Genomic DNA, 12,063 nt, shown 5'->3' on the forward strand with positions numbered 1-12,063 from the left:
ATGCTGATGTAAACACCAGATGATTTGAGAGTGATAATTACATAGTATTCTTAATTTGTTAATTAGAAAATTTAAATAGTTTTATAACATTTTTAGGGAAAAATCATCAAAATAACCTTATTGAGAGAGTGTAAGATAACAGGTGCCTTATTTATATTGTTTACACAATGTTTTTTTTCTTAGTTTTGTTTTTTTTTAAAGGAAAAAATGTAATAAAAATAAACAGACAAATGAAAAAACAAAGAATAGCATAAGAAACTCATACAGACTCAGAAACACAATTGGCACACATAGATATACTTTAAGGAAGAATAATATATAAACAAAAGACCTATAGATAAAGAAAACATAACAAAATACTGGACAATGCATTATGAAACACACAATCATAAGACAAAAAAAAAAAATTCCCAAAATAGAAATACCATTGAGTTCATTTTGTGTTGGATATTTACTTCTGAACTTGAGACCTACCTTAAGAGTGTTATTTATGAAGATTCTTTCCCAATCTGTAGGCAGTCATTTTGTTTTGATGACGGTATCCTTTGATTTACAGAAGCTTTTAAGATTCATGAAGTCCCATTTATTGATTGTTGCTCTTAGAGCCTGTGCTGTTGGTGTTCTGTTCAGGAAATTGTCTCCTGTGCCAATGAGTTCAAGGATATTCCCCACTTTTTTTTATTTTAATTTTTATTTTTTTAAAAATTTTTATCAATTACACTTTATTCATTTTGTATCCCCCTATAAGCCCCTCCCTCCTCCCCTCCCGGTCCCCCCTCCCCCCCCTTTCTGCATGCATGCCTCTCCCCAAGTCCACTGATAGGGGAGGTCCTCCTCTCCTTCTTTCTGATCTTAGTCTATCAGTTCTCATCAGAAGTGGCTGCATTGTCAGGGTTCTAGGTTATCTCCACAGATAGTCCTTGGTTGGAGTATGAGTCTCTGGGAAGTTCCCTGTGTTCAAATTATCTTGTTCTGTTGCTCTCCTTGTGGAGTTCCTGTCCTCTCCAGCTCTTACTATTTCCCACTTCTTACATAAAATTGCACTCACTCTGCCCATCGGTTGGCCATCAGGCTCAGCATCTGCTTTGACAGTCTGCACTGTAGAGGCTTTCAGAGGCCCTCTATGGCAGGTACCGAGGTTGTTTCCTGTTTTCTTTTTCTTCTGATGTCCATCCTCTTTGCCTTTCAGGATGGGGATTGAACATTTTAGTTAGGGTCCTCTCTTTTGCTTAGTTTGTTTAGATGTACAGATTTTAGTGGGTTTATTCTAGGTTGTATGTTTATATGAGTGAGTATATACCATGTGTCTTTTTGCTTCTGGGACAACTCACTCAGGATGATCCTTTCCAGGTCCCACCATTTACCTGCAAATTTCATGATTTCCTTATTTTTCATTGCTGAGTAATACTCCATTGTATAGATGTACCACAGTTTCTGCATCCATTCTTCAGTTGAGGGGCATCTGGGCTGTTTCCAGCTTCTGGCTATCACAAATAAAGCTGCTACAAACATGGTTGAGCAAATGTCCTTATTGTGTACTTGAGCCTCTTTTGGGTATATGCCTAGGAGTGGTATGGCTGGATCTTGAGGAAGAGCTATTCCTAGTTGTCTGAGAAAGCGCCAGATTGATTTCCAGAGTGGTTGTACAAGTTTACATTTCCACCAGCAGTGGAGAAGGGTTCCCCTTTCTCCACAACCTAAGAAAGAGCCAGATTGATTTCCAAGATGGTTATACAAGTTTTCACTCCCACCAGCAATAGAGGAAGTTCCCCTTTCTCCACATCCTCTCCAGCATGTGTTTTTGATCTTACCCATTCTGACAGGTGTAAGATGGAATCTCAGAGTCCTTTTGATTTGCATTTCCCTGATGACTAGGGATGTTAAACCAGAAATGGTGGAAGAGAGGAAACAGAATGGGAGCCTACCCTAGAATGTCCTCTGAAAGTCTCCACCCAAGTGAATCAAAGCATATGCTGAGACTAAAAGCCAAACTTTGGCAGAGCACAGGGAGTCTTATGGAAGAAGAGGGGGTCAGGATAGAAAGAAAGGAAGGAAACAGGAGACCCAAAAGGAGACCAACTAAAAGATTTTTTTAACCAAAGCTAAAAAAATTCTGAGCCCAGGTGGTCCTGCAGAGACTGATGCACCAACCAAGGACCATGCATGGAGAGAAACTACATGCCTGCTCAGATGTACCTGATTGGCAGCTCAGTCTCCATGTGTGTTCCTGAGTAAGGTGAGCAGGGGCTGCCTCTGTCATGAACTCGGTTACCTGTTCTTGTCATTTGCCACTGACGATGTGGTCCTGACAGGCCACAGAGGAAGAGGATCCAGGCAGTCCTGAGGAGCCTTGATAAGCTATGTTCAGATGACAGAGGAGAACTCCACCTTTCAGTGGACTAGGGAAAGGTGATAGTGGTAAGAGGGAGAGAGGGTAGGAATGAAAGGATATGAGGAAAGAGGCTTCAATCAGGATACATAATGAATACATTATTTTAAAAACACAAAACTAAATGACAGCTGGGTCAGGGAAGAAATAAAGAAAGAAATTAAAGTCTTCCTAGAACTCAATGAAAATGAAGACACAACATACCCAAACTTGTGGGACACAATGAAAGCAGTGCTAAGAGGAAACTTCATAGCACTAAGTGCCCTCAAGAAGAAATTCGAGACAGCTCATTCAAAGAACTTAATGGCCCACTTAAAAACCCTAGAAAAAGAAGAAGCAGACACACCAAAAAGGAGTAGACGGCTGGAAATAATCAAACTCAGGGCTGAAATCAATCAATTAGAAACAAATAAAACAATTCAAAGAATCAATGAAACCAAGAGCTGGTTCTTTGAGAAAATCAACAACATCGACAAACCCTTAGCCAAGCTAACTAAAAGCCAGAGAGACACCACCCAAATCAACAAAATCAGAAATGAGAAGGGGGACATAACTACAGACACTAAGGAAATCCAAACAATTATTAGGACTTACTTCAAAAGTCTATATGCCACAAAATTTGAAAATCTAAATGAAATGGACAATTTTCTTGATTGATTTGACTTACCAAAGCTGAATCAGGACCAGGTAAATCAATTAAATAGTCCTATATCCCCCAAAGAAATAGAAGCAGTCATCAAAAGTCTCCCATCCAAAAAAAGCCCAGGACCAGATGGCTTCAGTGCAGAATTCTACCAGACCTTCAAAGAAGAGCTAACTCCAATTCTCTTCAAGCTATTCCACAAAATAGAAACAGAAGGAATATTACCGAATTCATTCTATGAAGCCACAGTCACCTTGGTACCTAAACCTCACAAAGACTCAACAAAGAAAGAGAATTTCAAGCCAATCTCCCTTATGAACATTGATGCAAAAATACTTAACAAAATACTTGCAAACCGAATCCAAGAACACATCAAAGATATTATCCACTATGACCAAGTAGGCTTCATCCCAGGTATGCAGGGGTGGTTCAATATACGAAAATCCATCAATGTGATCCATCATATTAACAAACTGAAAGAAAAAATCCACATGATAATCTCCCTAAATGCTGAAAAAGCATTTGACAAAATCCAACATCCATTCATGTTTAAAGTACTAGAGAGATCAGGGATACAAGGCACATATCTAAACACAGTAAAGGCGATATACAGCAAGCCTATAGCCAACATCAAACTGAACAGAGAGAAACTTAAAGCAATCCCACTGAAATCAGGGACAAGACAAGGCTGCCCACTCTCTCCATATCTCTTCAACATAGTGCTGGAAGTCCTTGCTAGAGCAATAAGACAGATGAAGGAGATCAAGGGGATACAGATGGGAAAGGAAGAAGTCAAATTATCACTATTTGCAGATGATATGATAGTGTACCTTAGTGACCCCAGAAACTCTACCAGGGAACTCCTACAGCTGATAAACACCTTCAGCTAAGTGGCCGGATACAAAATTAACTCAAAAAAATCAGTAGCCCTCCTGTATACAAAAGACAAAAGGGCTGAGAAAGGAATTAGGGAAACAACACCCTTCACAATAGCCACAAATGACATAAAGTACTTGGTGTAACCCTAACCAAGCAAGTCAAAGACTTGTATGAAAAAAATTTCAAGTCTCTGAAGAAAGAATTAGAAGAAGATATCAGAAGGTGGAAAGATTTCCCATGCTCATGACTTGGCAGGATTAATATAGTAAAAATGGCCATCTTACCAAAAGCAATCTACAGATTTAATGCAATTCCCATCAAATTGCCAACACAATTCTTTACAGACCTGGAAAGAAAAATTCTCAACTTCGTATGGAATGACAAGAAACCGAAAATTGCTAAAACAATCCTCTACAATAAAAGATCTTCTGGAGGTATCTCCATCCCTGATCTCAAGCTGTACTATAGAGCAACAGTTATAAAAACTGCATGGTACTGGCATATAAACAGAATGGTGGATCAATGGAACTGAACAGAAAACCCAGAAATAAACCCACACACTTATGGACACCTGATTTTTGACAAAGATGCCAAAGATGAAAAAAAGATAGCATCTTCAACAAATGGTGCTGGTCCAACTGGATGTCTACATGTAGAAAAATGAAAATAGATCCATACTTATCACCCTGCACAAAACTGAAGTCCAAGTGGATCAAAGACCTCAACATAAAACCAGACACATTAAATTGGCTAGAAAAAAAAGTGGAGAATACCCTAGAACTTATTGGTACAGGAGTAAACTTCCTGAACAGAACACCAACAGCACAGGCTCTAAGAGCAACAATCAATAAATGGGACCTCATGAAATTGAAAAGCTTCTGTAAAGCAAAGGACACCATCATCAAAACAAAGCGACTGCCTACAGATTGGGAAAGAATCATCACCAACCCTTTATCTGACAGAGGACTCATATCCAGTATATATAAAGAACTAAACAAGCTGAAAAGCAACAAACCAAGTAATCCACTTAAAAAATGGGGAACAGAGCTAAAGAGAGAATTCTCTGTAGAGGAATACCGAATTGGCAGAGAAGCACTTAAAGAAATGCTCAACCTCATTAGCCATTAGGGAAATGCAAATCAAAACAACCCTGAGATTTCACCTTACACCCATCAGAATGGCCAAGATCAAAAACTCAAGTGACAACACATGCTGGAGAGGTTGTGGAGAAAGGGGAACCCTTCTCCACTGCTGGTGGGAATGTAAACTTGTACAACCACTCTGGAAATCAATCTGGAGCTTTCTCAGACAACTAGGAATAGCGCTTCCTCAAGATCCAGCCATACCACTCCTAGGCATATACCCAAAAGAGGCTCAAGTACACAATAAGGACATTTGCTCAACCATGTTTGTAGCAGCTTTATTTGTGATAGCCAGAAGCTGGAAACAGCCCAGATGCCCCTCAACTGAAGAATGGATGCAGAAACTGTGGTACATCTATACAATGGAGTATTACTCAGCAATGAAAAATAAGGAAATCATGAAATTTGCAGGTAAATGGTGGGACCTGGAAAGGATCATCCTGAGTGAGTTGTCCCAGAAGCAAAAAGACACATGGTATATACTCACTCATATAAACATACAACCTAGAATAAACCCACTAAAATCTGTACATCTAAACAAACTAAGCAAAAGAGAGGACCCTAACTAAAATGTTCAATCCCCATCCTGAAAGGCAAAGAGGATGGACATCAGAAGAAAAAGAAAATAGGAAACAACCTCGGAACCTGCTACAGAGGGCCTCTGAAAGCCAGAAGAAAACAGGAAACAACCTTGGAACCTGTCACAGAGGGCCTCTGAAAGCCTCTGCAGTATAGACTGTCAAAGCAGATGCTGAGCCTGATGGACAACTGATGGGCAGAGTGAGTGCAATTTTATGTAAGAAGTGGGAAATAGTAGAGCTGGAGGGGATGGGAACTCGAAAAGCAGAGCAACAGAACAAGATAATTTGAACACAGGGAACTTCCCAGAGACTCATACTCCAACCAAGGACTATTCGTGGAGATGACCTGGAACCCCTGCACAGGTGTAGCCCATGGCAGTTCAGTGTCTAAGTGGGTTACTTAGTAATGGGAAGAGGGACTGCCTCTGACATAATCTGATTGGCCTGCTCGTGGTTCACCTCCCCCTGAGGGGGGAGCAGCCTTACCAGGCCAAGGTAGAGGACAATGCAGCCACGTTTGATGAGAACTGATAGACTAAGATCAGAAAGAAGAGGAGAACCTCCCCTACCAGTGGACTTGGGGAGTGACATGCATGCAGAAAGGGGAGGGAGGATGGGATCGGGAGGGGAGGAGGGAGGGGCTTATGGGGGGGATACAAAATGAATAAAGTGTAATTAATAAAATAAAAAAAAACAAAAAAAAATTCGGAATAGCTTTACCTCAGGATCCAGCTATATCACCTCCTGGGCATATACCCAAAAGATGCCCCAGCATTCAACAAGAACATTTGCTCAACTATGTTCATAGCAGCAATATTTGTAATAGCCAGATGCTGGAAACAAGCTAGATGTCCCTCAACAAAGAATGGATATAGACATTTTGGCATATTTATACAATGGAATACTACTCAGCTATTAAAAACAAGGAAATCATGAAATTTTCAAGCAAATGAATGAAACTATAAAAGATCATCCTGAGTGAGGTGACTGAGAAACAGAAAGACACTCAAGGTACACACTCACCTACGAGCATATATTAACTGTGTAATATGAGACAGTCATATTAAAATCTACAGAGCTAAGAATTTAACACTAAGGAGGACACTAGAGAGGATGCTTAAATATCATTCAGAATGACAAACAGGATCGACTTAATGTGTTTTTTTTTTTAAAATATCCGTGGTAAATATATTGGATTATATATGTAGACTTATTTTTTTAATTTTAATTTTTATATTAATTACAATTTATTCACTTTGTGTCCCAGCTATAGCACCCTCCCTCATACTCTCCCAATCCCATCCTTCCTCATCTCCTTTCATGCCCCTCTCCAAGTCCATAGTTTCAAATAACTTGTCTTAAGTCATAGAAATTATGAGCCACATGGAAAGTAAGATCCAAATTCAGTTTGCTCTGATCCCCAAATCAAGGTCAAGTTAGAGCACATATCAGACCTAGGGTCATGCCGTAATCTTCCTGTTGTCCCTTTGTCACTCTTGCCTCTCATCTGTTGCCTATGCTTTTGACTTTATGATCCTTTTTTAATTATTATTATTTTTTTATTAATTACACTTTATTCATTTTGTATCCCCTCATAAGCCCTTCCCTCCTCCCCTCCCGATCCCACCCTCCCTCCCCTTTCTGCATGCATGCCACTCCCCAAGTCCACTGGTAGGGGAGGTTCTCCTCTTCCTTCTGATCTCAGTCTATCAGATCACATCAGGAGTGGCTGCATTGTCATCTTCTATGGCCTGGTAAGGCTGCTCCCCACTCAGGGGGATGTGATCAAAGAGCAGGCCAATCAGATTATGTCAGAGGCAGTCCCTCTTCCCATTACTATGTAACCCACTTGGACATTGAACTGCCATGATCCTTTTATCTCTTGGTTTTTCATGATTCTTACCTCGTATACCTTTATGGATTAGCCTTTTTCTCTTGAAATGTTATTATCCAGATTTACATTGTCAGACTGTCATTTTTCTTGTTTTACCCATTCTGGTTATTCTCATTTAATGACATGTCTTAATTATAAATGATATGTTGAAAATTCATTCTCTCCCATGTCCCTGTTTAATAAAGGACTTAAAATCCACCCAAGTTCTACATATTCTTCTTTTCAAGTTTCTCCTCTGTCTTCCAGTTCTATTTGCGATTTTGCAATTGTTAGCCATCTGGCTACAGATGACACCATCATCCCTTTCTTCCATAAATGCACTGATATGTACCCTAGAAATGATTAGTTATATACTGAATTATAGATGTACATTTGTTTTCAGTGTTTTTGATGTTTTGGCAAATTAAACAATCTTAGTGGTTGGGGTGAGATTTTCTTCTCTGGCATCAATATCATATATTTTTTAAAACAAAAGACAAGACGGCGTGAATTAATGACAGACTTAACTACACGTGTAATTTTGTAATAAGTGGAAAGTCTACTGTAAAACAAGCTCAACTTCAGTTTTTACAAAGGTAACTGCAATTTATATTAAAAATGAGTGATAAAAGAAGAGTCATGAGCAGGGAACAAAGTGCTATTAAGAAAGTGGAAAATAGCATAAATGGAAAGGCAATTTTGTTCATCCAATAGCCATCTCTGTTTGCCAAGAGGAGATGATTTAAGTTAGAATCCCACTGTCTCATAAAGGTGGAAGTCAGGGGGCCTTTCTTGAGATTCTTTGTCAATCAAGAGTGTTTTCATCTAGGACTTTTACTACAGATGGGGTCACATAGCCTTAAGCTATTGAAAACCATGTTAGTATTTCGTTCAAGTCTTTATAGTCTAGATACAAGAAGGATGAAAGGAACATGGTTGGGATTTTGCCAAGAAAAGATATTTGTCATTAGTTTATTCATAGATAGCAGAAAAGTCAGATAAAAAATGCTTTAATACACACCAGCCCATCTCGATACTTACCTCCTCTATTCATATGTACAAGACATGGGAGTATAGTCCTCCTTATTACCCATTAATTCAGGACCAGGAAACAGATGATGCATATCAATGTTTGAGCCATGATGCTTCTGACAATTCTACAGAGTTGCTTTTAGTCTACTTTATATTTTATGATGAGTTTTATCAAAGGCTATTGTGAGAGGTTTTCCCTGGGTCTCTCCATTTTCATCCTGATGAAAAAAATAGGTCTTTCCCAAGTAATGTGTGTGGTATGTGAGCTGTGACTAAAGTATGTATTTTTCCTAAAATCCTCATTCTCATTGGTTACCTCTTTGCTCCTAACTCACATGTATTGCCCAACACTTATTTTTCATTGTATTTTTTTTTATTTTATGCCATACATTATCCCTATAAAGAAAAGGCTAGCTTCAAGATGGACATTCTTCTTTTATTATTAATTAATTCAATTTACATCTCAGTCATAGGCCTCTCCATTTTCTCTTCTCAAGCCCCCTTACCTGAACACTCCAGCTCATCTATTCACATGAGGACTGAGGTCTGCTTCCTCCCCCATAGACTGGTAGGAGAGTCCCATCAGGGGGAAGTGATCAAAAAGTAGGCAACATGGTCCACGTCAGAGATATCCCCCACTCCACCAGCTAGTGGGCCCACACAAAATCTTCCTGTTTTAGCTCAGTGCATTGTACTCTGTCTATCCTGTACTGTATGACTAAAATCCACTTACAAGTGAATTTATACCATGTGTGTCTTTCTGGGTCTGTGTTAAATCACTTATGGATGATCTTTTCTAGTTCCATCCATTTGCCTGAAAACATGATTTCCTTGTTTTTAATGGATGAGTAGTATTCCACTGTGTAAATGTACCACAGTTTTCTTACATAGTTTTTGGTTGAGGGACATCTAGGTTGTTTCCAGTTTCTGGCTTTTACAAATAAAGCTGTTATGAACACGGTTGAGCAAATGTCTTTGTTGTATAGTGGAACATATTTTGGGTGTCTTCCCAGGAGTGGTGTACCTGCTTCTTGAGGTATGGTTATTTCCAGCTTTCTGAAAAAGTGCCAGATTGATTTCCCAAGTGGTTGTACAAATTTGCACTCCCATCAGCAGTGGAGAAGAGTTCGTGTTTCTCCACATTCTTGCCATCAAGTGTTGTCACTTGGTTTTTTGATCTTAGTCATTTTGTCAGGTATAAGATGGAATCTCAGAGTCTTTTTGATTTGCATTTCTCTGATGACTAAAGACATTGAGCATTTCTTTTTTTTTCTTTATTAATTACACTTTACTCACTTTGTATCACCCCTGTGGTTCCCTCCCTCCTCCCATCCCAATTCCTCCCTTCCTCCACCCTCTGCCTGCATTCCTCTCCCCAAGTCCACTGATAAGGGAGGACTTCTTTTTCTTCCTTCTGATCCTAGTCAATTAGGCCTCATCAGGAGTGGCTGCCTTGTCTTCTTCTGTGGCCTGGTAATGCTGCTTCCCACTCAGGGGGAGGTAATTAAAGAGCAGGCCAATCAGTTCATATCAGAGACAGTCCCTGTTCCTATTACAATGGAACCCACTTGGATACTGAACTGCCATGGGCTACATGTGTGCAGGGGTCTTAGATTATCTCCATGCATAGTCCTTGGTTGGAATAGCAGTCTCAGGAAAGACCTCTGTGCTTAGATATTTTTGGTTCTGTTGCTCTCCTTATGGAGTTCCTGTCCTCTCCAGATCTTACTATTTCCCACTTCTTTCCTAAGATTCCCTGCACTCTCTCCAAAGGTTGCCCATAAGTCTCAGTATCTATATTGATAGTCTGCAGGGCAGAGCATTTCAGAGGTACTCCTTGTCAGGCTCCTGACTTGTTACCTCTTTTATCCTTCTGATGTCCAGCCTCTTTGCCTTTCTGGATAGGAATTGAGCATTTTAGCAAGAGTCCTCCCTCTTGATTAGTTTCTTCAGGTGTATAGATTTTAGTAGGTTTATCCTATATTATATGTCTATATGAATGTGTATATACCGTGTGCATCTTTCTGCTTCTGGGATAGCTCACTCAGGACGATCTTTTCCAGATCCCATCATTTATCTGCAAATTTCATGATTTCCTTGTTTTTTATTGCTGAGTAATATTCCATTGTGTAGATATACCACAATTTGTACATCTATTCCTCCACTGAGGGGCACCTGGGCTGTTTCCAGCTTCTGACTATTACAAATAAGGCTGCTACAAACATGGTTGAGCAAATGTCCTTATTGTGTACTTGAGCCTCTTTTGGGTATATGCCTAGGAGTGGTATGGCTGGATCTTGAGGAAGAGCTATTCCTAGTTGTCTGAGAAAGCGCCAGATTGATTTCCAGAGTGGTTGTACAAGTTTACATTTCCACCAGCAGTGGAGGAGGGTTCCCATTTCTCCACAGCCTCTCCAGCATTTGTTGTCTCTTGAGTTTTTGATCTTAGCCATTCTGATGGGTGTAAGGTGAAATCTTAGGGTAGTTTTGATTTGCATTTCCCTGATGGCTAATGACATTGAGCATTTCTTTAAATGTTTCTCTGCCACTCGATATTCCTCTGCAGAGAATTCTCAGTTTAGCACTGTACCCTATTTTTTAATTGGATTACTTGATTTTTTGCTGTTTAACTTCTTTAGTTCTTTATACTTTAGTTCTTTATACTTTAGTTTTTAGCTCTCTGTCTGATATAGGGTTGGTGAAGATCTTTTTCCAATCTGTAGGCTGTCGTTTTGTTCTGAGGACAGTATCCTTTGCTTTACAGAAGTTTCAGTTTCATGAGGTCCCATTTATTGATTGTTCCTCTTAGAGCCTGTGCTGTTGGTGTTCTGTTCAAGAAGTTGTCTCCTATGCCAATGAGTTCAAGGGTATTCCCCACTTTTTCTTCTAAGTGGTTTAGTGTGTCTAGTTTTATGTTGAGGTCTTTGATACACTTGGACTTTAGTTTTGTGCAGGGTGATAAGTATGGATCTATTTGCATTTTTCTACATGTAGACTTCCAGTTAGAGCAGCACCATTTGTTGAAGATGCTGTCTTTTTTCCATTGAATGGATTTGGCATCTTTGTAAAAAATCATGTGTCCATAAGTGTGTGGATTTATGTCAGGGTCTTCTATTCCATTCCATTGATCCACCAGTCTGTTTCTATGCCAGTACCATGCAGTTTTTAGTATTGTTGCTCTATAGTACAGCTTGAGATCAGTGATGGAGACCTCCTGAAGTATTTTTACTGTAGAGAATTGTTTTAGCAATTCTGCGTTTCTTGTTGTTCCATATGAAGGTGAGAATTTTTTTTTAAATGTCTGTAAATAATTGTGTTGGTAATTGCATTGAATCTTTAGATTGCTTTTGGTAAGATGGCCTTTTTTTTTTTTTTTTTTTTTTTTTTTTATTAATCCTGCCAAGCCATGACCATGGGAGATCTTTCCATCTTCTGGTATCTTCTTCTAATACTTTCTACAGAGAGTGAAAATTTTTTTCATACAAGTCTTTGACTTGCTTGGTTAGGTTCACACCAAGGTACTT

The sequence above is a fragment of the Psammomys obesus genome, unplaced genomic scaffold, assembly GCF_907164565.1.
Source record: "Psammomys obesus unplaced genomic scaffold, mPsaObe1.curated_primary_1811, whole genome shotgun sequence".
Classification (NCBI taxonomy): Eukaryota; Metazoa; Chordata; class Mammalia; order Rodentia; family Muridae; genus Psammomys; species Psammomys obesus.